Source organism: Schistocerca cancellata, chromosome 2, assembly GCF_023864275.1.
Source record: "Schistocerca cancellata isolate TAMUIC-IGC-003103 chromosome 2, iqSchCanc2.1, whole genome shotgun sequence".
NCBI classification, from domain to species: Eukaryota; Metazoa; Arthropoda; class Insecta; order Orthoptera; family Acrididae; genus Schistocerca; species Schistocerca cancellata.
This window is the reverse complement of record NC_064627.1, coordinates 437350210-437375794: the sequence shown is the minus strand read 5'-3', so window position 1 is coordinate 437375794 and position 25585 is coordinate 437350210. Positions and strand designations below refer to the sequence as shown.

Sequence of the window (25585 nt, the reverse complement as noted above, 5' to 3'; positions counted from 1 at the left end):
CGCCGCTAAGAAAAACGCTTTTGTTTTAATGTTCTGCCACTCCAACTCGCTTACAGTATCCGTGATACTCTCTCCCTTATTTCGTGATAATACAATACGAGCTGCCCTTCTTTGAGCATTTTCGATATCCTTCGCCACCCTCATCTGGTAAGGATTCCACCCGGCACATCAGCATTCTAACAGAGGACGGACAAGTGTAGTGTAGTCAGTTTCTTTTCCATGCCTGTAGTATCTTCTAAATGTTCTGCCAATAAATCGTAGTCTTTGCTTTGCTTTTCCCAGTACATTATCTATGTGAATGATCCAATTTGTTCGTAACTGCAATTGGTAGATACGTATTAGAATTGACAGCCTTTAGATTTGTGTGATTTATCATGTAACCGAAATCCAACAGGTTTTCTTAGTACTCACGTCGATGTCCTCATACTTTTCCTTATTTAGAGTCGACTGCCACTTTTCGCACCTTACAGATATCGTACCTAAAGCATTTTGCAATTAGTTTTGGTCTTTACTGCAAGCTAAATGACAGAATCATCTACAAACAATCTAAGAGGGCTGCTCAGATTGCCACCGAAATAGTTTCCCGTCAGAAAGGTCGCGATATGTAGTGTTCGACTGAAGGTAGTCGAGTGAAACAGAAGTGGTACCTGATGTTCGCTTCGGAAGAATGAAACGCCCTCTACTCCAGGAAATCTAGAAATATGAAATAAACTTCACATCCCCTGTCGATAACGCTCACTACTTCGTGTCATAGAGGGTCAGTGTGTTTCACTTCACCGAGATATTACGAATCCTAGCTAACTGTGTGTCAATAGACCGTTGCTTCGAGGTACTTTAAAAATGTCCGAACAGAGTATATGTTACAAACCCCTACTGGAAATCGACGTCAGTGATATGAGTCTGTAATTCATCGGATTGCCCATATTTCCTTTATTGAGTATTTGTGTGACCTGTTCAGTTTTACAGTCCTTTGGTAAGGATCTTTCGTCGAACGAGCGGTTGTACATCGTTCCTAATTATGGAGCTACTGTGCTAGCATAATCTGACAGGAATCGAACTGATATGCAGTCTGGCTGTCTTTATTAAGTGATTTAAGCTGCTTCGCTTTACCGAGGATATGACTTATATACTCACAAGTCAACACCTGCTTCCTAATTCATTCTTAAAAAATAAAAAAAACTGATTCCAAAGTTAACAGTGCTCATATAAATGGAAATTATATTATATTGTCATTAAAAATAACTCTAAGTATAAAATACGGAATCGCGAAGGGTCATTAGATGTGGAGATTTAGTGTTATGGAAATAATTATTGAAAATGTGGCCTTTTGGAACCTACAACAGTAAAAATGTTGCGTTTTTAAACTTATAATAAAGCCATATGTCCTATTTTAGTCAAGAATGTTCATTTATTCAAATGGACATAAAACATTTAATAAAATATGTTAGTCTCCTCAATTTAGGCTCTGTTTTATGTTTTCATTAGTTGATAACATGTTGGACAATATTTATATGCTCAGATTATATTCGTCTTCCTGTGGTTCGCAGATAACAGAGTCCGGATCTGGTTGCACATTTTGCTCCCCCTCCTTTTCCACCTCCTCCTGCTCACCACCATCATAAACAAGATCTGTCACACTGTAAGGTGTCAGGCAAATCCAACACCTTCCATGAAAACCCTGACATGATAAGCAAATCCAGCAGTATGTCACATTGCTCCGAATAAATCGTGACATTAAATTAACCAAAGTAATACGATTAATGAGTGAGCAAATGGAATACCACAGACTAACACAAGAATGCCTAAATGCATGTCATACCTTCCCACCGTGAAACAGAGGCAGTTCCGAGGGGAGAAACGAGAACAGAAGCCCAGAGCAGAACCGTGTTAAGCAAGAAGGCCCTACGATAAAGGAAGTCTCATCTGTTACACCCCCTTTTTACGTAATACTAGTGTCGATCGTCAATTAAATCTCATGGTGTTCACATTTGCTACTTGAAGTAAAAATCTGAAACGCGAGGATTTTTCTGTTATATAATTATTGAGAAGCCACGTCAGCCAATGTAATTTACGACAAGTTAGATAAGTAATTAAATATAATTGAGGGTCACTGTAGACCTTTTGATCGTTTTCTCTTTTGTGAAACTTAATTTAAAGCTAGATTATAGATGTGATATGGCATGGGTCATCCTTCGATCCACTGGAGAACGTGGAAACCCATTCAGGGAATATTCGTTCACATTTTTTGTTGAACGCAGTTGGTTTTTATCATCCTGTATTAAAACATCTCCTTTTAGCAATAGTGCAATTTATAAACAATGTTTTGTGAGTAGAATAAAATTTCCAAAGGTAAACTTTACTTTTTCGACGCTATTTTACCAGCTAACTAAAAATAGGAAAGCCTTGAATCCCTTCCACTAAATTTAGTTAGTATTAAGATTCTTTTACAGGGAGCGCAGTGGAGATGACACTGAAATCATTAAGTATTTGGTTATATCATCGCTAGTCCCACTGAACTCTTCTGAACTCTACATGTCATGTGTGGTCTGGCGTCTCCTTACCAGCAACAGGTCCCAGGTTCAAACTAGTCAATTCCCTAAAAAACACGCTCAGAGCGTCGTTGCGCAAAAGTGGTAGGGAGACACGACCTAGAACAAACAGACACCACGCAGAACGTTAGAACACTCAACACTCCTGTAATACTCCAAGGACTCTGTCTCCAGCTACCTCCAAATGTTTCCTAAGTAATCGCTCAACATCAGGCAGTTTTTCTTTTGTGAGGATGGAGGCATTTACGGGAAGTTCCGTTTTTTTTCCATGTTAGAAAGTGGGTATCCCCCTTTGAGTATTCCTCTGTACACATTCACTTCACTTCTGCAGTACTGCTTATCTCTATTAATGAGCACCAGAACAAGAAATACGTCACAGACCGACAGACATCTATTCATTTCCACATTCTAGTGCGTGGAAGTGCTTGACTTTTGCGCTGATCTACGTGATTGGCTTTCGTCAGTGCTAATTAAGTCAGAAATGGCGCAACTTATCGAATTTTTTTCTTAGCAATCGTTTCTCAGCACAACCTTTCCTGCGACACCCTTACTAGTTTTTGAGATTGTTTCTGACCAACCTGTGCATTACGTTAGATGAATTTAAGGCGTTATGAATGGGAGGAAGTATAATGAGCTAAACTCATGTACCGGAGAATCTGTAAATAGGACTGTATGCTCCCAAAAAATACATATTATCAGATCACCTCCAGTGTTTGTTTGAATGTGAATAATGATTATTGTTACGTATAATATATTAACATAGACACAATAGGTAATGAAATGAATAATAGTAAAACGGATGAAAAATACTAACATATGAGTGATTCTCATATTTACTCTGCATTTCACGAAGGATCTACCATCATCCAACGCGAGTGATGGTATCACTTCTACGTATCTATAGCGCAACAGTAGTTCAGCATTCGTGCACAAGTTTCAATGGAAATTCGTATAATACAAATAATTAGCCTCAGATTCTAAGGTATTCGCATTGCACGTCGCCCTGAAACGGATGTCTCTTACTGTTGAAATTAAAACGAGTCTGAATCACGAAGTGTTAAATATTTACATATTTTTGTCTACAGATTCTCCTTACAATTTTTCATAATGTGACTTCATATTTAATAACTACGACACAACATTATCATTTCATTATTTGTTAGTTATAAGAAGTCTTTTATAGATGTAAATCAGGCTCGCAAGTCAAAATGTATTAGAAGTCCGGCAGTATTGTGTCTGCTTAGCAATTAAATTACAGGTCTTCTTTGTTATCGCTTGGAACGGATCGTAACTGAGAGAACTGTTGTTGCAGAATACTGTCATTCAAATTGTAGCGCACGAACATACTTCCTTATAAGAAAACACGCGTCAGTACTGTTTGCCACGGCAGCTGTTTCATGTATCACTCCTCAAACTGAATCACAGTTCACCACCTGACTGCTAAGGAAAATCAAGCCGATGTGTTACAGTCTGGCAACTGAGACACGAAATGGCAATAATCTACAGCTCTATTAGTAGCCATGCATAAATACGTATATATATATATAACTCGGGGCCTGGCATAAATTCGAAATAAATAAGCTGTTACAGAAATAATTCTGAGATAAACGTTTGCGCCGGAACGTAAAGATTCCGTTTTGCCCGGTGGTATACATGGCCGGCTGCCAACAGAATATGCGCTCCACGTAATATTCGCTGGTAATCTCTCTTCATGCTGGAGATCATCTCCAGTACGTCTGTGAAAACTTTAACATGAAAAATGGTTTACAATAGCGTTGTCTCGCAGCATTCTTTATTCCAGTGTGCCAATAAACCAACAATTTAAAAAAAATGATACTTCCTGGCAGATTAAAACTGTTCTAGTCCTGCTTCTGTGGAGTTTGGAAGGTAGAGAATAAGGTACTGGCGGAAGTAGCACAGTTTAGGCATGTGCTGGGGTAGCTCAATTGTTAGAGCACTTACCGGTGAAAGGCAAAGGTCCTGGATTCGAGGCCCGGTCCAGCATACAATTCTAATCAGTCAGGACGTTCCATATCAGTGCACACACCGATGCAGAGTGCAAGATTCATTCTACACCTTTTCTGAAGTCTTTTCTGTTGTCAAACATGTCAATGAAATTAAAATTCTGCCACCCTCGCTGGTGTGTAAGTTCTCATGTGTGTGGATATTCGCGCGCGCTAGCGACGGGGAGACAAAACAATAAAAACGTCAGTCCTTACACGAAACCCGAGTTCGTCAGGAGAAGAGCCCGTTTATCTGACTGAGAATTCATCACACGCTCTCATACATATTTCACTGATTTATTTGGTATCTATCAGAGTGGTTAACATAAAATTCATACATGCCAGAAATCTTTCGAGGAGAAACACCAAAACATCTCACGTACTCACTGACAATCGAACTGATGAGAGATTTTTTTCAAACTGAAGCATGTCAAAGGTTATCGCTACTATGTTCATATTAGAAATTTTGGTCGCGGCAACAGATACAGTCAGCAATGTTCCTTTAGCGAACGTATGATCACTAAACACCTCGATAAACCGCAGGTCACCACTGATAACGGTTAATCTGTTTTAGATAAATGTTCTATTTATAGCTGCGATTGACATTTATAAACAGATGTAAATGCAGGAAACTGCTCTAAGAAATCAACATTATTGTGATCGTCCTCATTTGCTCAGAATGCAATATGCAATGTCTCAATGATAACGTTAAATTCGGAGGCTCAGTTATCACCAAATTGCTCCAGATCTTATAATCAAAAACTTAATAGAATAGGTTTTGACCACTCACGCTTATTTGAAGATTTAACGCGAAGAAAAGTATAATCCATCAGGCAAAATCTCTGTTAGAAGTGAAAAATCTAATGGGACTTTGTTATGGCTCAAATGGCTCTGAGCACTATGGGACTTAACATCTATGGTCATCAGTCCCCTAGAACTTAGAACTACTTAAACCTAACTAACCTAAGGACATCACACACACCCATGCCCGAGGCAGGATTCGAACCTGCGACCGTAGCAGTCGCGCGGCTCCGGACTGAGCGCCTAGAACCGCTAGACCACCGCGGCTGGCGACTTTGTTATGAAAACAGTAAAAGAGAACAAACGGAGACGTTTCGACATGGTGTCAAATGACAAAGCTACAACCGTGCGGTAAGCTGCGATATAGAGAAATGATTTCAGACCACCAATACTACTGATTAAACCCCCACTTTTACGTTAGTACCGTTTGAGAAATTCCTCTGTGAAAGTCACAAGAAATCATCTGAAATAATTAGTGTTAATTATACTCATTTTTCCGTACCGCTTAATGTGAGCTCAAGACTCCAAAGATAAAAAAATATAATACAGAATACATATGTTTTCAATTCAAATTGCTAGTAACTATATTTACAAAATACGCTACAGGTCACATTTGGAAGCCCACGCATCACGTACGTTTTACTCGCCGGAACTGAGATCTTATTCAGCACATTACTACAGAATATGGTTTCACACTCTCCCTCATTATTATTATTCAGAATTTTTAAGCCAAAACCCCATCTTCCATTTTTATTTTATTTGGGAGATTACGTCTTGCACTTTTGAGAAAATAACACTGTTTAACAGCTAAACCTGCAGCATACTTTTCAAATCTCGTTCTGGATGATCGTAACAACATCTGTTAACCGAAATTCCGAAGTAACATCGATATTATGACTACATCGATATACAGTGAATACAGAACAATATTTAACATGGCATCGCGTCGCAAGCCACGTTGCCATTTTCTTGTTGTTTCTTGTTAGAATACGTTCGTCGTAGTTTCCGTACCGCCTAAGCAGAGTCAAACAACGTGGATGAGCCCAAATCTCCGCCTAAAAAGATAGGAAAATAATTTACCTACATATCGGAAGAAGTGGGACGAAACTCATTCATGGGTTTATCAGGTAAAAGGTAACAATTTTAAAGTATATTGCTTCTTCTGCAAGCACGAGGTTGGTATAGCATGTGCTGGTCTTACAGACTGTCAGCAGCTCGCCAAAACCGAAGGACAGAAAAGTAATGTTAAGGGAATTAATACAATTTCTAAGATATCCAGCTATTTTCAGTGCTCAGGTGATAGTCCTAAAGGTGAATCGGGCAAAGCTGCAGTGAGTTAGTGGGGGTGTATGATACAGTGAAACACAACACCTCAGTTGTAGTAGCATGGACTTTGCAAAAAACTTGCAAGAGGTAGGACGAAAGCAGAGTCTACCGCTAAAAAACCTGTTAGTGCCAAGAAGTGTAAGTGATTTCCTATATCCACATCTCCATCTACATCTACAGAGATACTCCGAAAGCCAACGTACGGTGGGTGGCGGAGGGTACTCTGTACCACTACTTGTCATTTCCTTTCCTGTTCCATTCGCGAACAGAGCGATGGAAAAACGACTATCTACACTCCTGGAAATTGAAATAAGAACACCGTGAATTCATTGTCCCAGGAAGGGGAAACTTTATTGACACATTCCTGGGGTCAGATACATCACATGATCACACTGACAGAACCACAGGCACATAGACACAGGCAACAGAGCATGCACAATGTCGGCACTAGTACAGTGTATATCCACCTTTCGCAGCAATGCAGGCTGCTATTCTCCCATGGAGACGATCGTAGAGATGCTGGATGTAGTCCTGTGGAACGGCTTGCCATGCCATTTCCACCTGGCGCCTCAGTTGGACCAGCGTTCGTGCTGGACGTGCAGACCGCGTGAGACGACGCTTCATCCAGTCCCAAACATGCTCAATGGGGGACAGATCCGGAGATCTTGCTGGCCAGGGTAGTTGACTTACACCTTCTAGATCACGTTGGGTGGCACGGGATACATGCGGACGTGCATTGTCCTGTTGGAACAGCAAGTTCCCTTGCCGGTCTAGGAATGGTAGAACGATGGGTTCGATGACGGTTTGGATGTACCGTGCACTATTCAGTGTCCCCTCGACGATCACCAGTGGTGTACGGCCAGTGTAGGAGATCGCTCCCCACACCATGATGCCGGTGTTGGCCGTGTGTGCCTCGGTCGTATGCAGTCCTGATTGTGGCGCTCACCTGCACGGCGCCAAACACGCATACGACTATCATTGGCACCAAGGCAGAAGCGACTCTCATCGCTGAAGACGACACGTCTCCATTCGTCCCTCCATTCACGCCTGTCGCGACACCACTGGAGGCGGGCTGCACGATGTTGGGGCGTGAGCGGAAGACGGCCTAACGGTGTGCGGGACCGTAGCCCAGCTTCATGGAGACGGTTGCGAATGGTCCTCGCCGATACCCCAGGAGCAACAGTGTCCCTAATTTGCTGGGAAGTGGCGGTGCGGTCCCCTACGGCACAGCGTAGGATCCTACGGTCTTGGCGTGCATCCGTGCGTCGTTGCGGTCCGGTCCCAGGACGACGGGCACGTGCACCTTCCGCCGACCACTGGCGACAACATCGATGTACTGTGGAGACCTCACGCCCCACGTGTTGAGCAATTCGGCGGTACGTCCACCCGGCCTCCCGCATGCCCACTATACGCCCTCGCTCAAAGTCCGTCAACTGCACATACGGTTCACGTCCACGCTGTCGCGGCATGCTACCAGTGTTAAAGACTGCGATGGAGCTCCGTATGCCACGGCAAACTGGCTGACACTGACGGCGGCGGTGCACAAATGCTGCGCAGCTAGCGCATTCGACGGCTAACACCGCGGTTCCTGGTGTGTCCACTGTGCCGTGCGTGTGATCATTGCTTGTACAGCCCTCTCGCAGTGTCCGGAGCAAGTATGGTGGGTCTGATACACCGGTGTCAATGTGTTCTTTTTTCCATTTCCAGGAGTGTATTTGCCTCCGTATGAGCCCTAATTTCTCGTGTCATATCTTCCTGGTCCTTACGCGCCATGTATGTTGGCGGCAGCAGAATCGTTCGGCAGTCAGCTACAGATGCCGGGTTCTCTACATTTTTCTCATTAATGTTTCTCGAAAAGCTTGTCGATTTCCCTCGAGGGAGTTCCCGAAGCTTCTCTACAATAATTACGCGTTGTTCGAACCTACTGGTAACAAATCTAGCTGCCTGCCTCCGAACTGCTTCGATGTCTTCCTTCAATCCGACCTGGTATTGATCCCAAAGACTAGAGCAGTAGTCAAGATTAGGTCACACCAGCGTCCTATAGCTGCCTCCTTTGCAAGTAAACTACTCTTTTCTAAAACTCCCCCAACTAATCGAAGTCGACCATTCGCCTTGCCTACCACAGTACTCTCATGCTCGTTCCAGCTCATATCCCTTTGCAGCGTTACACCCAGATATTTAAACGACTTGACTGTGTCAAGGAGGGCACTGTTAGTACTGTATCTTCCGACGTATCCACATTAACTTACATTTATCCACTTTTAGAGCTAGCTGCCATTCATCACACCAACTGGAAATTTTGTCTAAGCCGTATCTCCTTACTGTCACTCAATTTCGACACCTTACCGTACACCACCACATCATCAGTCAACTACCGCAGATTCCCGCCCACCCCGTCCGCCAAATCATTTATGTGTGCAGAGAACAACAGTGGTCCTATCACACTACCCTGGGGCACTCCTGACGAGAACCCTGTGTCTGATGGACTTTCGCCGTCGAGGACAACATACTGGGTTCTATTATGTAAGCAGTCTTCGAGCCACTCACATGTCTGTGAATTTATTCCATATGTTCGTACCTTCGTTAAGAGCCTGCAATGGGGCACCGTGTCAAATGCTAGATTTGCTTAACGGTCCACAGCCATGTAGTACCTCTTCTTCTGTGGCTTCAGATGAAGGACCTATCGAATTACAAAAACAGGAAAATATTTACTGTAGTAATCAGTTACTTTTAAGTTTCTTTTTTTTTTTGCATCAGATATAAACTATTACATTTTGTGAAACAAGCAGATGAGAGTGCTAATAGTATCCATGCTTTGATACAAAACAATCTTGAATCGCAATCATTAAATGTATATAACATCTTGTCTTATAGTGCAGATAATGCTAGCGTCGATTACGGCAAAAGTAAATCCGTGATAAATTCTTAGGTGAGGATAATAACAAAATATTTAGAGCATGCTGGAAATTTCACATCTCTAAAATTCATGGCACTACATACATTTCTAATGTGTAGCGTCTAGACATAGACATGATAATTGTTAAGATTTATGGCCACTTTTCAGGGTCCGCAAGAAGCAGGAAGGGTTAAGATCTTTATTGGTACTGAGTGTTGTGAAATTTAAGGGATATGCCTACTAAGTGGCTATCCCTCACACTAGCTGTTGATAGGCTAATAAAGAACTGGGAGACAATTATAAGTTATTGTCAAAGTATAAATGAAAAACCTAAACCATTGAAATTGCATTTTAGTGATGAGGATGCGGGTTAAATATTAATTCTTGAAGCCGGCCGCAGTGGCCGAGCGGTTCTAGGCGCTTCAGTCTGGAACCGCGAGACCGGTACGGTCGCAGGTTCGAATCCTGCCTCGGGCATGGATGTGTGTGATGTCCTTAAGTTAGTTAGGTTTAAGTAGTTCTAAGTTCTAGGGGACTGATGACCTCAGATGTTAAGTCCCACAGTGCTCAGAGCCATTTTTAATTCTTGAAGCTAATCTTCAACTTTTTTATGTTGTAAATATTCTTTTGGAAATCTCAAAGTCTCTAGCGATTTTAGATTTAACTCTAGTGGAGTCCTGTAATGCTACTGAATCTTTCATCAGAAAATTTTGCAAAGAAGAAATGACTCTTTCTTTGGAAGCAGTGCACGCAAAGCTTTGAATAAATTAGATCCTGTCAATCAGAAGAGGATTCAAAATAGTCTCGTTGAATTCTACGATACTTTTCATACTTACACTGGAAAAAACGTAAATATTTCTGACAACGCAAAACATTTCTGACAGGGATACAGTTCGGTCCTTGGTTTCACCGTCCTTAAAGCATTCTGTTAATTTTAACGATATTTAGAATATGCTTATTCTTATTCAGATAGACATAAACTATATGACGAATTTTGTTCTTTAAAGATATAATAAGTACCGAAATTCCCATTGACAGTAGCACAGTTGACTGACGCAGATACCAAAGGTATTAAAGTCCGAACAAGCCTTGAAAACCCAACATTGCCGAACGGCCCCGTGCCACCCTCAGCCCGTAGGCGTCACCGGATGCGGATACGGACGGACTGTTGCGAAAAATGTAAGCAATATAGTCTGAAGTAAAAAACTCTGTAGACCTCCAGTTTTTAATTGTTTTGAAGATGTTTGATAGGTTGATGCAATAAACCGGTCTTAAGTTAAAAGCTTTATTATGCCTGTTCAGTTTGAACGGTCAAGATCCGCCTTATTTTGGCCAAAACGTTGGCAACCTCCTCTTCAAACACTCTTCAACACCTTCGATCGAAAAAGTACCGAGGCTGATTTTATTCCTGGCATGCGAGCGACGTTAGTGCAGCGTGAACTAACATCTGTAAACAGCAGATGCGCATGCGAACAGTCAGTTGTGAGCAGGCAGTGTAGTGTGTCAACGTTGTGTCACAAATAGCAGTGGAGCAAATCTCCCGTACATTCTCAAGAATGTTTCGAGGAAGAGGAAAATGTGTGCACGTTTTATGTTGCACACCCTGATTCCCGAATAAAACCTACACGTTGTGGACGCCTGCAACCACTTGCACTTCAAAACGCGGACAATTCTCTCGTTGAAAAAACTATCAAAGGTGACATGATTTGTTCTTACCTACCACAAAAAGACGAAGTTCCGAAATTCACATCCAAGGTCAACACTTTGACCACGTAAGCCACATTCAAGACAATGTGAGGTGCGGCGGGTAGAACAACATTCGAAAGAAGGATCTTCCTGACAGTTTTCCATGGTTGTATGAACTTTCCGTAGCTTGTATCGAAGTGAGAGGAGACTACTTACAACATCTGAGGTACTGAAATCATCATCTTCACATTTCTCCAGTTCTTATTAATTAGTCTCAAAACTTTTCGGGTTGATAGAGGTATGTCGTACTATTTGTTTTCAAATCACTTCCGAAAAATAGGAGTAACCGTTCAGTTTTTTTCTCGTTCTGTTTTTCATTCACTTTTCTCCTGACCGCGGTCCTAATTTTCCGGACAGTCTAAACGCCGATGTAATGAAACGAATATTGTCTTGAACACTTCAACAGAACAACGCTTTTCATTAGCTAGGTGTGCGTGATAAAAGGGTTCCGCGATAAACTCGTCTCCACTCTCTTTCTCTCTCGTGGAATCCACTAGATATTTTATAGAGACATCAAGTTCTTGAATGTCTAGTGTGGCGTGGAGCCTTCAAACAGATGTAGCCCAAAATAAATAAGTGTAAGACAGTGGGAAAGGAAAGACGTCCATCGTAAATTCTTTTCAAGGGAAAGGTGAGATTAAAGGTACATCTTGGTTGTCTCCAGACACTCGAACAAGCAACAAATATAAGGTTTGAGATCAGATAAATATTCATATAAGATTAATAAGACTGCTACAAAATAGAGGAGACCGAGGACGGTGTTATAACAATCAAAGGATCTACGATTGAAAAAGTAGAGATAGCGAGACACAAGATTGTAGTTGAAGCTACACAAGATAAACAACATTTAAAAAGCAATATCTAAGTTTCCACACTAATGGAATAAAATTGTTGCCACAGAGAAGTCTTGAAGTCTTAAAGTTTTATGAATAATAAGAATAAGAAAAATTAAGACACGTTTGTAAATCGAAAAGCTTAACCTGACGCAAGAAAGTTCCAGTCTGTAGTGGAATGCGCTCTGGAACGAATTCCCTGACGAATTCAAACTTTGAGGCGCATCAAGTCTCAAACAGATGTTGTAAGTCAGTCTTTATCTCTGTTCACGAATTTAAGTGGCGTTACGGGTAAACTATGACTGGACTCCCGTTAAGCTAGACTGCGGTTCTAATCCTGAACTGCTCTCGATGATTCAAGCTCTTCGTTTCGTCCGTCTGAATACTGCAGTTACTGCTTACGCCGAGAAACATTAAATTTCTTACACGTTCTTGTTAACACAAAGAAACAACACTCTGTTCGTCGCAGGTGTAAAGCACAGAATTCCTGTCGCAGTTGTCGTTTGATCGCGTAGGCTACAAACGAAGTCAGCAGAGTGAGATCTAACGATGTGTACGGATTGTCGTTAGCGCCTCCGGCGCCGGCGTACGCAGAATACAGAACAGCTGGTGTGACGTCTGAGACGGGGCGTGAGCTGAAGACAAAGGGCGATGAGAGGGAGAGAAAGACCTCCTAACAGGGCCAGCACTCGAAGCGGAAAAACCGTTTGTTAAGCCGGCGCAAGTAAATGGGGGAGCCTCTACTGAATGGGGAGACTATGGTGAGAACTTGAATTCACTGATGGGTGACTGGAGTCAGGTGTGTTCGGATCAGCGGGAGGGGGGGGGGCGGAAGTGGGAGGGGGAGCAACAAGTGTAGTGCAATGTGCACTCTCCCCCACACTCAAAGTTGATGACTTCTATAAGCTGTTCCTCGTACTGCAATTAATTTTATTTTAAGGCAATCGGATGTTCGAAGGGAGGCAGCTCACAAAGAGAGCACGCCTGACCAAAGATGAAACCGTATGCCTACTGCCCGCGATGTGCCTGTAATTAACGGCCCTACAAAAGTAATAACTTGCGATGATAAGGATCCGCTACAACAAAAAAGCGGTGTACACTGACTTGGTTTATGGATCTTTAAGCAAACGAAGACGCGTAGGTATGTTTTCTCGTTCACACAGATACAATTCACGAATCAAAATACGTATATTGCAGGGAACCCACAGTTTGTTCATAATGGTTCAGTACGAACCTGAATACAAATGTAGTCCTGTAAATTATTTCGTGTGTCGGTGTCCGCATTAATAACGAGCATTCTGACGGATCGGGTAAGCTGATATCTGGGACCATATACACTACTGGCCATTAAAATTGCTACACCAAGAAGAAATGTAGATGATAAACAGTTAGAAATTGGACAAATATATTGTACTAGAATTGACATTTGATTACATTTTCAAGCAATTTGGGTGCATAGATCCCGAGAAATCAGTACTCAACCACCTCTGGCCGTAATAACGGCCTTGATACGCCTGGGCATTGAGTCACCGCGCTTGGATGGCGTGTACAGGTACAGCTGCCCATGCAGCTTCAACACGATACCACAGCTCATCAAGAGTAGTGACTGGCGTATTGTGACGACCCACTTGCTCGCCCACCATTGACCAGGCGTTTTCAATCGGTGAGAGATCTGCAGAATGTGCTGGCCAGGGCAGCAGTCGAACATTTTCTGTATCCAGAAAGGCCCACACAGGACCTGCAACACGCGGTCGTGCATTATCCTACTTAAATGTAGGGTTTCGTAGGGATCGAATGAAGGGTAGAGCCACGGGTCGTAGCACATCTGAAATGTAACGTCCACTGTTCAACGTGCCGTCAATGGGAACAAGAGGTGACCGAGACGTGTAACCAATGGCATCCCATATCATCACGCCGGGTTATACGTCTGTATGGCGATGACGAATACACGCTTCCAATGTGCGTTCACCGCGATGTCGCCAAACACGGATGCGACCATCATGATGGTAAACAGAACCTGGATTCATCCGAAAAAATGACTTTTTGCCATTCGTGCACCCAGGTTCGTCGTTGAGTACACCATCGCAGGCGCTCCTGTCTGTGATGAAGCGTCAAGGGTAACCGCAGCCATGGTCTCCGAGCTGATAGTCCACGCTGCTGCAAACGTCGTCGAACTGTTCGTGAAGATGGTTGTTGTCTTGCTCACGTCCCGATCTGTTGACTCAGGGATCGAAGCGCGTCTGCACGATCCGTTACAGCCATGTGGATGACATGCCTGCCATCTCGACTGCTAGTGATACGAGGCCGTTGGGATCCAGCACGGCGTTCCGTATTACCCTCCTGAACCCACCGATTCCATATTCTGCTAACAGTCATTGTATCTCGACCAACGCGAGCAGCAATGTCGCTATACTATAAACCGATATCGCGATGAGCTACAATTCGACCTTTATCAAAGTCGGAAACGTGATGGTACGCATTTCCCCTCCTTACACAGGGCATCATAACAACGTTTCACCAGGCAACGCCGGTCAACTGCTGTTTGTGTATGAGAAATCGGTTAGAAACTTTCCACATGTCAGCACGTTGTAGGTGTCGCCACCGCCGCCAACCTAGTGTGAATGCTCTGAAAAGCTAATCATTTGCATATCACAGCATCTTCTTCCTGTCGGTTAAATTTCGCGTCAGTAGCACGTCACCTTCGTGGTGCAGCAATTTTAATGGCCAGTGTTGTATTTACTTTCGCTCAAAGCGAAAGATTCGCCAGTTCACGTCTCCAGACTAATATTTATATTAATAATAATAATAATATACTTCTCGATATAGCTGCTTAAATACTTCTTACCTTTTCTTTCGCGGATCCATTTCCCATTACTCTTTTTCATTGATATTAACTCAGCTGAGTCCATCTTCACACAGCAAAACCACTAATATCTTCGCGTACGCGCTACCAACCATTGACTGCGAGACACAACCATGTCCCAGCCGCCACAAGAGAAAACGATGAATAGAGAAAGTATTGGGTTGGTGCATAAATTCGTAGCGTTTTCTCATGAATTTAATAAACCAACACATCCGTATAACAGGGACTTAAGTCATCAGTAATATAGTCTCCTTCTCTATTCAGAAGCATGACAACGCCGGGATAACGTTTCGATTCTGCTACTTTAGATATCACGTGGTTTTGTGGCGAAGAACTTGTCGAGCCATGTTCGGAGCGCAGTTTCAAGCAGAAAAGAAGTTCCTTGAAGGTTCTTCGATAGAGAGAGGAAAAGCTGAAAACTCGGGAGCGCAAGATAAGCTGAATAAGGTGGGTGCGGAATGACTTCCCAAAGTAACTCCTGCAGAGTGTGTTTTGTCGAAGTAGCAGAATGCGGGTGGTCGTTATCGTGGAGTACTAACACTACACGCTACCTTCCTTGTCGTTGTTCACGGACTGCATCTGCAAGACGTCTTAGTTGATGATAACAAATATCAGCAGTGATGCTTACGTCTCGGGAAAGTAATTCGTAATGCACCAAACCGTCGCTGTTCCACCAGATGGATAACATTATCTTTTGTGTATGCACACAGGTCATTGTACGGGTAGTTGTTGCTTTGAGCTCAACCACTCCCTTCTTTTCTTTATTTTAGCATAAAGACACAATTTCTCGACATCACTAACGATATACCATAGGAATGGTCGGTGTCGTTCGCGAGCCAATTGATGATGAGAAAGCAGAGACGCACATATGGCCACAGACGGATTTTTGTGATTTTGGCTTAGACCGTGCGGTATCCATACACCCGATTTTTGTACCTTCTCCAGCATACAGAAGTCGCAATATGGTGGAATGATCGAAGTTCGTCACATTTTCCGGTTCTCGAGTACACTGACATTAATCATTGTGGATCAACGCATTTAAACAATGTTCACATCTACATTTATACTCCGCAAGCCACCCAACGGTGTGTGGCGGAGGGCACTTTACATGCCACTGTCATTACCTCCCTTTCCTGTTCTAGTCGCGTATGGCTCGCGGGAAGAACGACTGTCTGAAAGCCTCCGTGCGCACTCTAATCTCTCTAATTTTACATTCGTGATCTCCTCGGGAGGTATAAGTAGGGGGAAGCAATATCTTCGATACCACATCCAGAAACGCACCCTCTCGAAACCTGGACAGCAAACTACACCGCGATGCTCAGCGCCTCTCTTGCAGAGTCTGCCACTTGAGTTTGCTAAACATCTCCGTAGTAATATCACGGTTACCAAATAACCCTGTGACGAAACGCGCCGCTCTTCTTTGCATCTTCTCTATCTCCTCTGTCAACCCGATCTGTTACCGATCCCACACTGATGAGCAATACTCAAGTATAGGTCGAACGAGTGTTTTGTAAGCCTTTGTTGATGGACTACATTTTCTAAGGACTCTCCCAATTAATCTCAACCTGGCACCCGCCTTACCAACAATTAATTTTATATGATCATTCCACTTCAAATCGTTCCGTACGCATACTCCCAGATATTTTATAGAAGTAACTGCTACCAGTGTTTGTTCCGCTATCATATAATCATACAATAAAGAATCCTTCTTTGTATGTATTCGTAAAACATTACATTTGTCTATGTTAAAGGTCAGTTGCCACTCCGTGCACCAAGTGCCTATCCGCTGCAGATCTTCCTGCATTTCTCAGCATTTTTCTAATGCTGCAACTTCTCTGTATACTACACCATCATCCGCGAAAAGCCGCATGGAACTTCCGACACTATCTACTAGGTCATTTATATATATTGTGAAAAGCAATGGTCCCGTAACACTCCCCTGTGGCACGCCAGAGGTTGCTTTAACGTCTGTAGACGTTTCTCCATTGAGAACAACATGCTATGTTCTGTTTGCTAAAAACTCTTCAATCCAGCCACACAGCTGGTCCGACATTCCGTAGGCTCTTACTTTGTTTATCAGGCGACAGTGCGGAACTGTATCGAACGCCTTCCGGAAGTCAAGGAATATTGGCATCTACCTGGGAGCCTGTATCTATGTTCATCAAACCCCCGAGGTTCTTCCTGAACGTGGAGGGTCAGTAATGTCAAAATGATCCTCCTTAAAAGGAGAAAACCGTTCTTGCCATGCTCTGTCCAGTGGCTTGATCTCCATACACGGCACAAATGTTTCTGGCTGGCCACGCTGCTATCACCCCTCTATAACATTCAGACACAAGAATATGTCGGAAATGTTGCGGTTTCTCCACTTGGTATTCCACTTTCTAGGCTCCTCCGTTCTACTCACTATCTCCAGATGACAAAATTACGATGTGTAAACTCAAATAGCAACAGTGAACTATAAATAAAAAATGACCATCAGTAAATAAACCCATATCAAACGGATTATCAACACGCAAAACAAAAACGCTATGGACTTATGCACCAACCTATTATTAATGTGTAGCAGATATGGAATTAGCGACAAACGTAAATTGGTGACCATGTAGTTGATTTAGTGAAGGAATTCTGGATGCAAAATAAGCACGGTGAGCGAACCAAAGTGGATATAAGAAGCAGACTAGCCCAGGCAAAGAAAGAATTCCTCACTAAAAGAAGTCTAACAGTATCAAACGTAGGTCTTAATTTGAGAAAGAAACTTCTGAGGATGTTTGTGGAGTACAGCAATGTATGGAAGTGAATAGTGGGCATTTGAGATGTTGTGGTACACAGACGTGTGCCGAAAATGAAAGGAATGATAAGAAATCATGAAGTTCTTCATAGAATCGGCGAGGAAACGAAAATAGGGAGAAACAGAACACGAGAATAAGTCTGCGCTACCAGAGAGAGCCATGGAGGGAAAATATTATGTGAGTAAACAGAGATTATAAAACAATACCAGAGAAGGAAAGTTGCTATTCACCATATAGCGGAGATGCTGAGTCGCAATAGGCACAACAAAAAGATTCACATAATTGAAGCTTTCGGCAATTAAGGCCTTTGTCAACAGTAGACACACATGCACACACACACACACACACACACACACACACACACACACACACACTCACGTAAACGCAACTTGCACACACATCTGCAGTCTCAGAGCTGAAATTAGAAAATATCGAACAAATAATTGTGAATTGGATCGTTGGGGGCATAAATCTTGATGGGAGAGAGATGATCCAAAAAAGGTCTACAATTTAAGCTTTACTCACAACTTATCAATCGTCTATTATTGATCAAAAGCCAGGTTCGTAGTAGAGAATTTCTACTGCTCATAAATTCGCTACCCGCTGCTTCGCGGATATTCTGAAATCGATCAACGTACACCAGATTGGAAATATTAAGAGTTCGTCTAACATTTTGGAGCCGCCTGCTCGAACTGTATGCAGTATGAGAGTGTACTATGGCGTTTTATAAACTTAATTTACGCGTACAAAATTTCTGTATAATCGGGTAAAAAGAATTGAAAGAAATGTATATTAAAAATTCCAGCCACAAACACTCATTTGCCGACATGAGTTGAAAGCTGGGCAGAAACAGGAGGAAGAAGTTCTGAAGTTACACCAGGTAAATTAGAGGCTCAGTTTCTAACTTATTCCTTTGGAAAGGGATACAATCATATCTAAAAAGAAAAGTTCAGCGAACCTCACTGGTGCGGTCTTCAGGAAAATTCTAAATATCTTGAAAACAGAAGAAACAGTGAATTAATGTTGTCTGGTATAATAATTCACAAAATTTTAAAAACTGTTTGTTACTTTTCTGTGTGGTTGCCTCGTTGTATCTCAGTGGCACTGTATGTCTAGAAGTATGTGTCCTGTTTGAAGGGGACATTTCCAAAATTGTGATTGTTGATATGTATTGTCTTCGTAAATGATTTTGTTGCGAAACTTTCCTGTTTTTATTTCCATCTCTTAATGTTTCGTTTTGAAGGATACATGATAAAGCACAAACTCTTTAATTACAAAACCTTTTCAGTAAAATGTCCCACTTAACATCACATCGACTCATCACGTCACATCGTCCTCATATACGAGTATATCTATAACCATTCTGCATCTCTGTTCTTCATGTCTACATAATTATATCTGAAAGTAGTCACCGTTGGTGACGAATACATTTCTCTTAACGAGAAACTGTTTGTTGATACCGTCACTTTAGAATGTGTGACTTTGTTGACGGAGCCAGAACCTCATGTCTTCTTGCACCGCTTCGTCACTGCCAGAGTCAAGTCCATGAAGAAGTTTTAGAAACAGTAGAAAATCGGATGCCGACAATTCGGGATAATGTGCAGTATAGTCTGTGACAGTGAACTCAATGTGTCGGATCGCTGCAGCTGTTGCAGAGCTCGTGTGTGATCTGGGACTGTCGTACTGAAGGACTAGGTGCTCCAAGAGTGGACGAACTCTTGGAAACGATGTTTCTCACGCACCGTTATAGTTACATTATACGCCGCCATGTTACACGCTGCAGTTAGGAGCTGCAAATATGTAGACATGAAGAATAAGATGTGGGATGTTAATAACGTTTCTTTTAATTGGCTGCAATTTTATTAAATAAAATAAAATTTATTTAAAAAATATTCGGGGGCATTACATTTAGCAACCTCTCGTGTGTTTGACAAATTTTTAGTATTACAACCTTCTCTCTGAAACAACTTTTCGTTACATATTTTTACATTTGAATGTAAATAAATTATATCTCACCATCTGTTTAAAGGCAAATGAAAATTAAGGGGCTCCGGAACGCCCTATACTTGCAATGTTAAAATAACGCTTATAAATTACATCTTTCCTCACAAAGTATTTGAGGTAGGAAGTTGAACTTTTTACAGATTATTTATTGGAATATGGGCTACAACTTAACACAGGGATTTTACAAAATTTTAGTTCAGTTATTAAAGATGATTTTTTTCAATTGTAATGAAAATTCACAACATTTTTTTGCAATTTTTTATTTATATATTCAAAAATATACAGTTTTTTGGAAAAAGGCTGTGTTAAATTATGCAGAAGGTACTGTGTAACATTTACTGAAAGTTTGAAACAAATATGTTTGGAAGATCCTTAGAAAACATGTAATTAGTATGAGAAAATAAAAGTTTTGGGAATCGAGCGACAAAGATTGGATTAACTTTTTAGTGCATTCCAGGTCCATAGGATGGATTATCTTCATCCTCTGCAAACTCCTCCTCCAACTTCCTCTTGTTCCTCCTCCTGTTTACTCTTGCTTGTATTTCTAGACTCTTTACAGCCCTGTCTGCAGCCCGAAGGCGTTCCTTGTCTAAAGCAAGCATCGCTCGTACCATGTTAGAATGTTATTATTTACAGTAATAACACATACCTTTGGCTTTCCAACATTTCTCCTTTTCTTAAAAGCCTTCAGAGGATTTCTAATAACTTTACTTTTACTCATTATTGTACTTCAACAAAACAGAGACTCAAGAAACAGAATTAATTACGAATATTTTTGAGATATCGACAGAGTAAATAAACATGAAACAATCGACAATCACACCAGCGATATATATTGAACCATCACAGGTTAGCCACAACACATACTTTATCTCACATCACTAAAATGTACCTGATGAACACGGACGTTAATAATAACACCATTTGACAGCAGTTTAACAGCGGCACAGTGGGTCACGCCCATGTAGTACACATTTCAAAAAAAAATTTAAAAATAGTTGTAGTCTTCGGAATTGAATAAATTATATATCTATTAAAAGGTAAGTCTGCAGATTCAGAAAACGCAAAAAAGTAAAAATTGAACTTTTCATGATTTTGAGCCTTTCCGGAGCCCCTTAAAGTTCAGTGTTGTGTCAATGGATCAGCTAGTGTTTTATTATAATTATGTATGTTGTTGCATACTAAAAATTAAAATTTGTCACTCATCAGATCCATTATAAGGCCCAAAATTTTGTGAACGTATGGCGCACTGTGTAACACGATGCAGACCGTCGCCCCTGCGACAGCCAGCGGACAGCCGCTGCTGGTAACGTACCTGACCGCCGGATTACTGTGCGCATGCGCAGTGCGAGCTCCGCCAGAAGGTGGCAACGGCGGTGGCGGCGGTGTCGATTCAGTAGCGCAGACGAGGCGTGTCTGGCGCCAGCTGCGACCACATTACGGCACGCCAGCGGACAGGCGCCACCTGCGCCCTGAGTCTCTGCGGAAGGCAGACGTCGAGTGTCCCGTGGCCGTCTGGTAAGAAGCTTTCCTTCCAAAAAGAGAATTGTAATGGCTGCTATAAGCCCTTAACAAGCTACTTCTCACATCGTAATATTAACTCAGTTTCAGTAGTAACTGGTCCTATCCCGCAAACTAAACATGTGGAAATTTTAGACAGTTAACGTAGCCAATGACTGCGCCACGAGAACAATATTACGTTCAAGTGAAGGCACGGAAGGGCTTTTTTTATTATTTATTTTCAGGTTCACTGGACCTGTTTGTCTATGATACAATACCATAGAATATTTCGTTACATATAAATTTATAAACGAAACTTCAGAAACATAAAAACCTCAAAATATAAGTTGCCGAATGGAGAATATCAATGGCAGTAGTAACAGTAATAACATAACGGCAGCTATTCATCACATGAATGTACTTAATTTGAACAAGATTATTAACGGGCAATGAACCGTTGTCGCATTGATCATAGCTTGTCTGTAGAAGTGAAGTTAGTTTTCGCCTTGAACGATTTCGGAAAGCTATGACAAACTCATATGAGGACGGCTGCACGAATTGAAGCGGTTTGTCACACTGACACCTTACAGAAGGCTATATCTACAAGTACTGACGTCGATTAACACAATGGTAACTAGTGCTACAACGTTGTCCTACTTACTTGTGGTATAGGACTAAATATTAGTAACCCCGTCTCCAGTTAATGCGCAGTTAATGCGTACTCATACAAGAATATGTTACCTCATGTGATCAGTGCTTATGCAAATGTATTTGTTTCACAATTCGTGATTGCTAACACAAGACTAGACATCTATTTATTTTAATCATTCACAAATTAACAGTCAGATAACATTAAATGATCCAGTGCATTGCACGTTCGACATTTCAGTTACACAGGTGAACAAAAGACAGAACAAAAATAGCGAAGAGTCGCAATTCTGAATGTCCAAGAATCTAGCCATGTGAACGAAAATGGGAGGCCTGTCTTGTCAGTTCTGCCACTAAAAGTGCTCTGTTATCATTATACGTGTGTTTTAGAAAAAAGTAACACTCTATACAGCCTTGAACACAATAAGCCTAACTAATCCTTAGTGAATACCGACAGCACTGAGGAAAAGGGCCTGCCGCGGTGGCCGAGCAGTTCTAGGCGCTACAGTCCGGAACCGCGCGACCGTTACGGTCGCAGGCTCGAACCTGCCTCGGGCAAGGATGAGTGTGATGTCCTTAGGTGAGTTAGGTCTAAGTAGTTCTAAGTTCTAAGGGACTGATGACCTTAGAAGTTAAGTCGCATACTTCTCAGAGCCATTTGATTTGAGTAAAAGGACGGCAGTCTAGAAAAATAATTAAATTGTTCAGGGTAAACAGGAACAACATTAACTTAGACAAAACATAAGTATTTGAATATGGAAAATTGCCCACGTTAGTCAACAACATGTAAGCGGACCGCACACGTTCTCAAGAGTCCGAATACGTTTAAAAATGAACCCTCACAGAATCGCAGTCAGCATGTAAAAAGTTAAACGTAAAAATGATCATAAAATAAAAACTGTATCCAAAAGTGTGAAATATTCTCGAGATTTTCGTTGAAGAATTTTAAATTTTCGAGCCATCTTTGGCAAGGAAGCTGTTTCCAACAGAGATTACTCAGCACTGTCAATCCAGTGACAAACAGGGAACGGTGTACCGCATCAAACGGCGTCACGTAATTATCTTGGTACGACTGGGATTCAGAGCGGATGAAGCAGCGGGATTAAACGCGAGTGCTCGCAATGCCAGAACGTTCTTTCCCTGTGCAGCGAGATTTCCCTGAATCTGCTAGAGCCAGTACGTGTGAGTTATAAAAAAGACAGGGATGTAGGCGAGAACACTACCACATTACAACAAATGAAATGCGCAAGGAAACGTTAACCTCAAACAGTTAAGTCTCATAACCAGTCAATATTATAGAGTTTCTCTGTAGTGAACAAAAGAGGATCACTGTTTGTTTCGTCTTAGCTAAAGTGAGTATTCTAGTTCAGTCCTAATTTTACAAAACTTTTTAACAACCAGCGGGAAAATCCTCCTTTCGGAGCACAAAAGAGACGAATATACTCCTCTTTATTAAAAGACTGAAAATAGGTGTACCAGTTGGCTCGGTCTATCTTTCTCAGCACCTTTAAAAATTTTCGCAAAAATATTGGCATGTGAACATATTAGCACACTTTTTAACATGCAGCTCACCCCTCACCCCCACAAATTGCCCTAACTGTAATTCGCTCACACCCACTAGCCCGTCGCTGTAAGTCTCTCGTGCCCATCCAATCTCAGTGTTGCCCATTCTCACTCGTGCATTCGGCCAACTCATTGTCATTATCTCTTTGCGGCTCTCCCTCCAGAAGTCGCTGTCCCCTGTCTCACAGCCTTCGTTCTGCCTTACTCCCATTGTCTCACCTCGCTGTCACTGTGTCTCTCTGGCTCTCTCTTACTGCTGCTATCTAATTCATTCCTTCCCACTGCTGCTACCTCTGTTGTAGACTCTGTCTCTCATTATCACTGGCTCTCAGCCATTTCCATTTTCTCCTTCTATTTATTCCTCTTCCACTGGCACTGTCTACTGCACTGTACTCTCACTACCCATCATTCTTCAGTGCCACTGTGTCCCTCTCTGTCTGTCATACCACCATTGTCTTCTTCGCTCTTTCTATACCACAGTCATCGTCTGCTATTTGCCACTAGGTTTACTTCTCCGTCTCTTTCCCGCTGTCTTTGTCTCCTTCTGTCTCAGCATAAAAAAGCGCCAATAATTTTGTGAAAAATTTTAAAAGTGCTAAGGAAGGTAGAATGAGACGGCTGGTACACCCACTTTTCAGTCAGAATTTTTTAATAAAGAGGAGCATATTGGCGTTTTTTATGCTCCGATAGGAACATTTTACTGCTGCATCCCTTCTTTTCCCCGCCACAGCAGATTATGTTACTCATATGAAAAGAACTTAATGGGTCAGTACAATTTTGATAGTTTACTCATGTGAAACTGAAATAACGTCAAACTAATTTTACACCTCAGTCCCGAGTTTAGGTGCACAACAACTCTGCATCTGTTTCATTACTACAACATGGAGTTCCCAGAACCCTTCTGATGGTAACAGAGACACCTTACATCAAATTTCTCCCTTCTATCTCACTTTGTACTCTACTTTTTCGCATCACACCGCACTTTACACACACAAATAATGTCACTTTGAATCTCTGTATCTAGGAAGCGGATAAGGGTACCTATAAAATTTACATGTTTTATTCGACACCAGAATCTTACGAATATATCGTAAAAATTACAGCCATTTTCTGTGTACAGCTGTCTGTGGTTTGGCTCGCTGCTGACGGCGAAAAAATGGTCAGAAACGCTTTTTTTGGGGGGGGGGGGGGGGGTTCCTCAGGAATCGCCCAAATGCATCACTCAGTCATTTATCGTTGGGTATACCCGCCAGCAATTAAATCATGGGTATACGCATCAGTCACTATATTTAATTTTTACATGCACATTTTACGTGTGCGAGTATGGTAACTTTGAACCTCCGTACCTCGGAAGAGGATAAAGATATCAAGAAAATTTTCAAGGCTATTCGAGATCGGGATCTAAGAATATATCATAAAAAGTTCAGCCATTTTCTGTTCATAGCAGTATTGGCATTGGCGGCTGCAATTTGGCATCAAAATATCATGTTTTCAACAATTTTTAAGCCTTCAGGTAAGAAGTAATACGATTTTGACGAATTCTACCCGCAAAATTTACGCCGATGCATCATTCATTCATTCATTCACCATGGGAATACCGGTCATTTTAACCCAGCGAAAATCACGGTACAGCCGTCATCATCAGTCATCAATCAATTTATTTAATGTTTTCCCTGTGTATTTTACTTAAATGAGTAGTGTAATTGCGACACTCTGCATCTTGGATAAACACGTTAAGAAAATTTTCAAGGTAGTTCGAGATCGGAATCTGAGGTATATATCGTGAAAATTTCAGCCATGGCTGTGCATAGCGTTCTTGGAATCCGCGACTGGGGTTTGGCGAAAAAATGGTGAATGACGCGTTTTTTGTAGTTTTCTCAGGAACTGCCGGTGAATATACGCAAATGCATCATTCATTCTCTCATTCATTCATTTATTTACCGATATACCAGTCAGTGTAATTGAATCACGGGATTTTGACAGGTGCACCCGTCATCAAACAGTTTATTTAATTTTTACGTGCATATTTTACGAGTACGAGTAGAGTGACTTTGAACCTCTGTA

At 41.8% G+C, this 25585-nt stretch overlaps 1 long non-coding RNA gene across 1 annotated transcript in view; it reads left to right on the top strand.

Moving 5' to 3' along the window:
• The first annotated feature begins 21222 nt into the window (after nt 1–21222).
• The window catches only part of LOC126146059 (uncharacterized), a 187067-nt gene continuing 182704 nt past the window's right edge, over nt 21223–25585 (top strand). The window contains exon 1 of the long non-coding RNA XR_007529767.1: nt 21223–21328. This is a non-coding gene — a long non-coding RNA (uncharacterized LOC126146059). The remainder of the gene's footprint in view (nt 21329–25585) is intronic.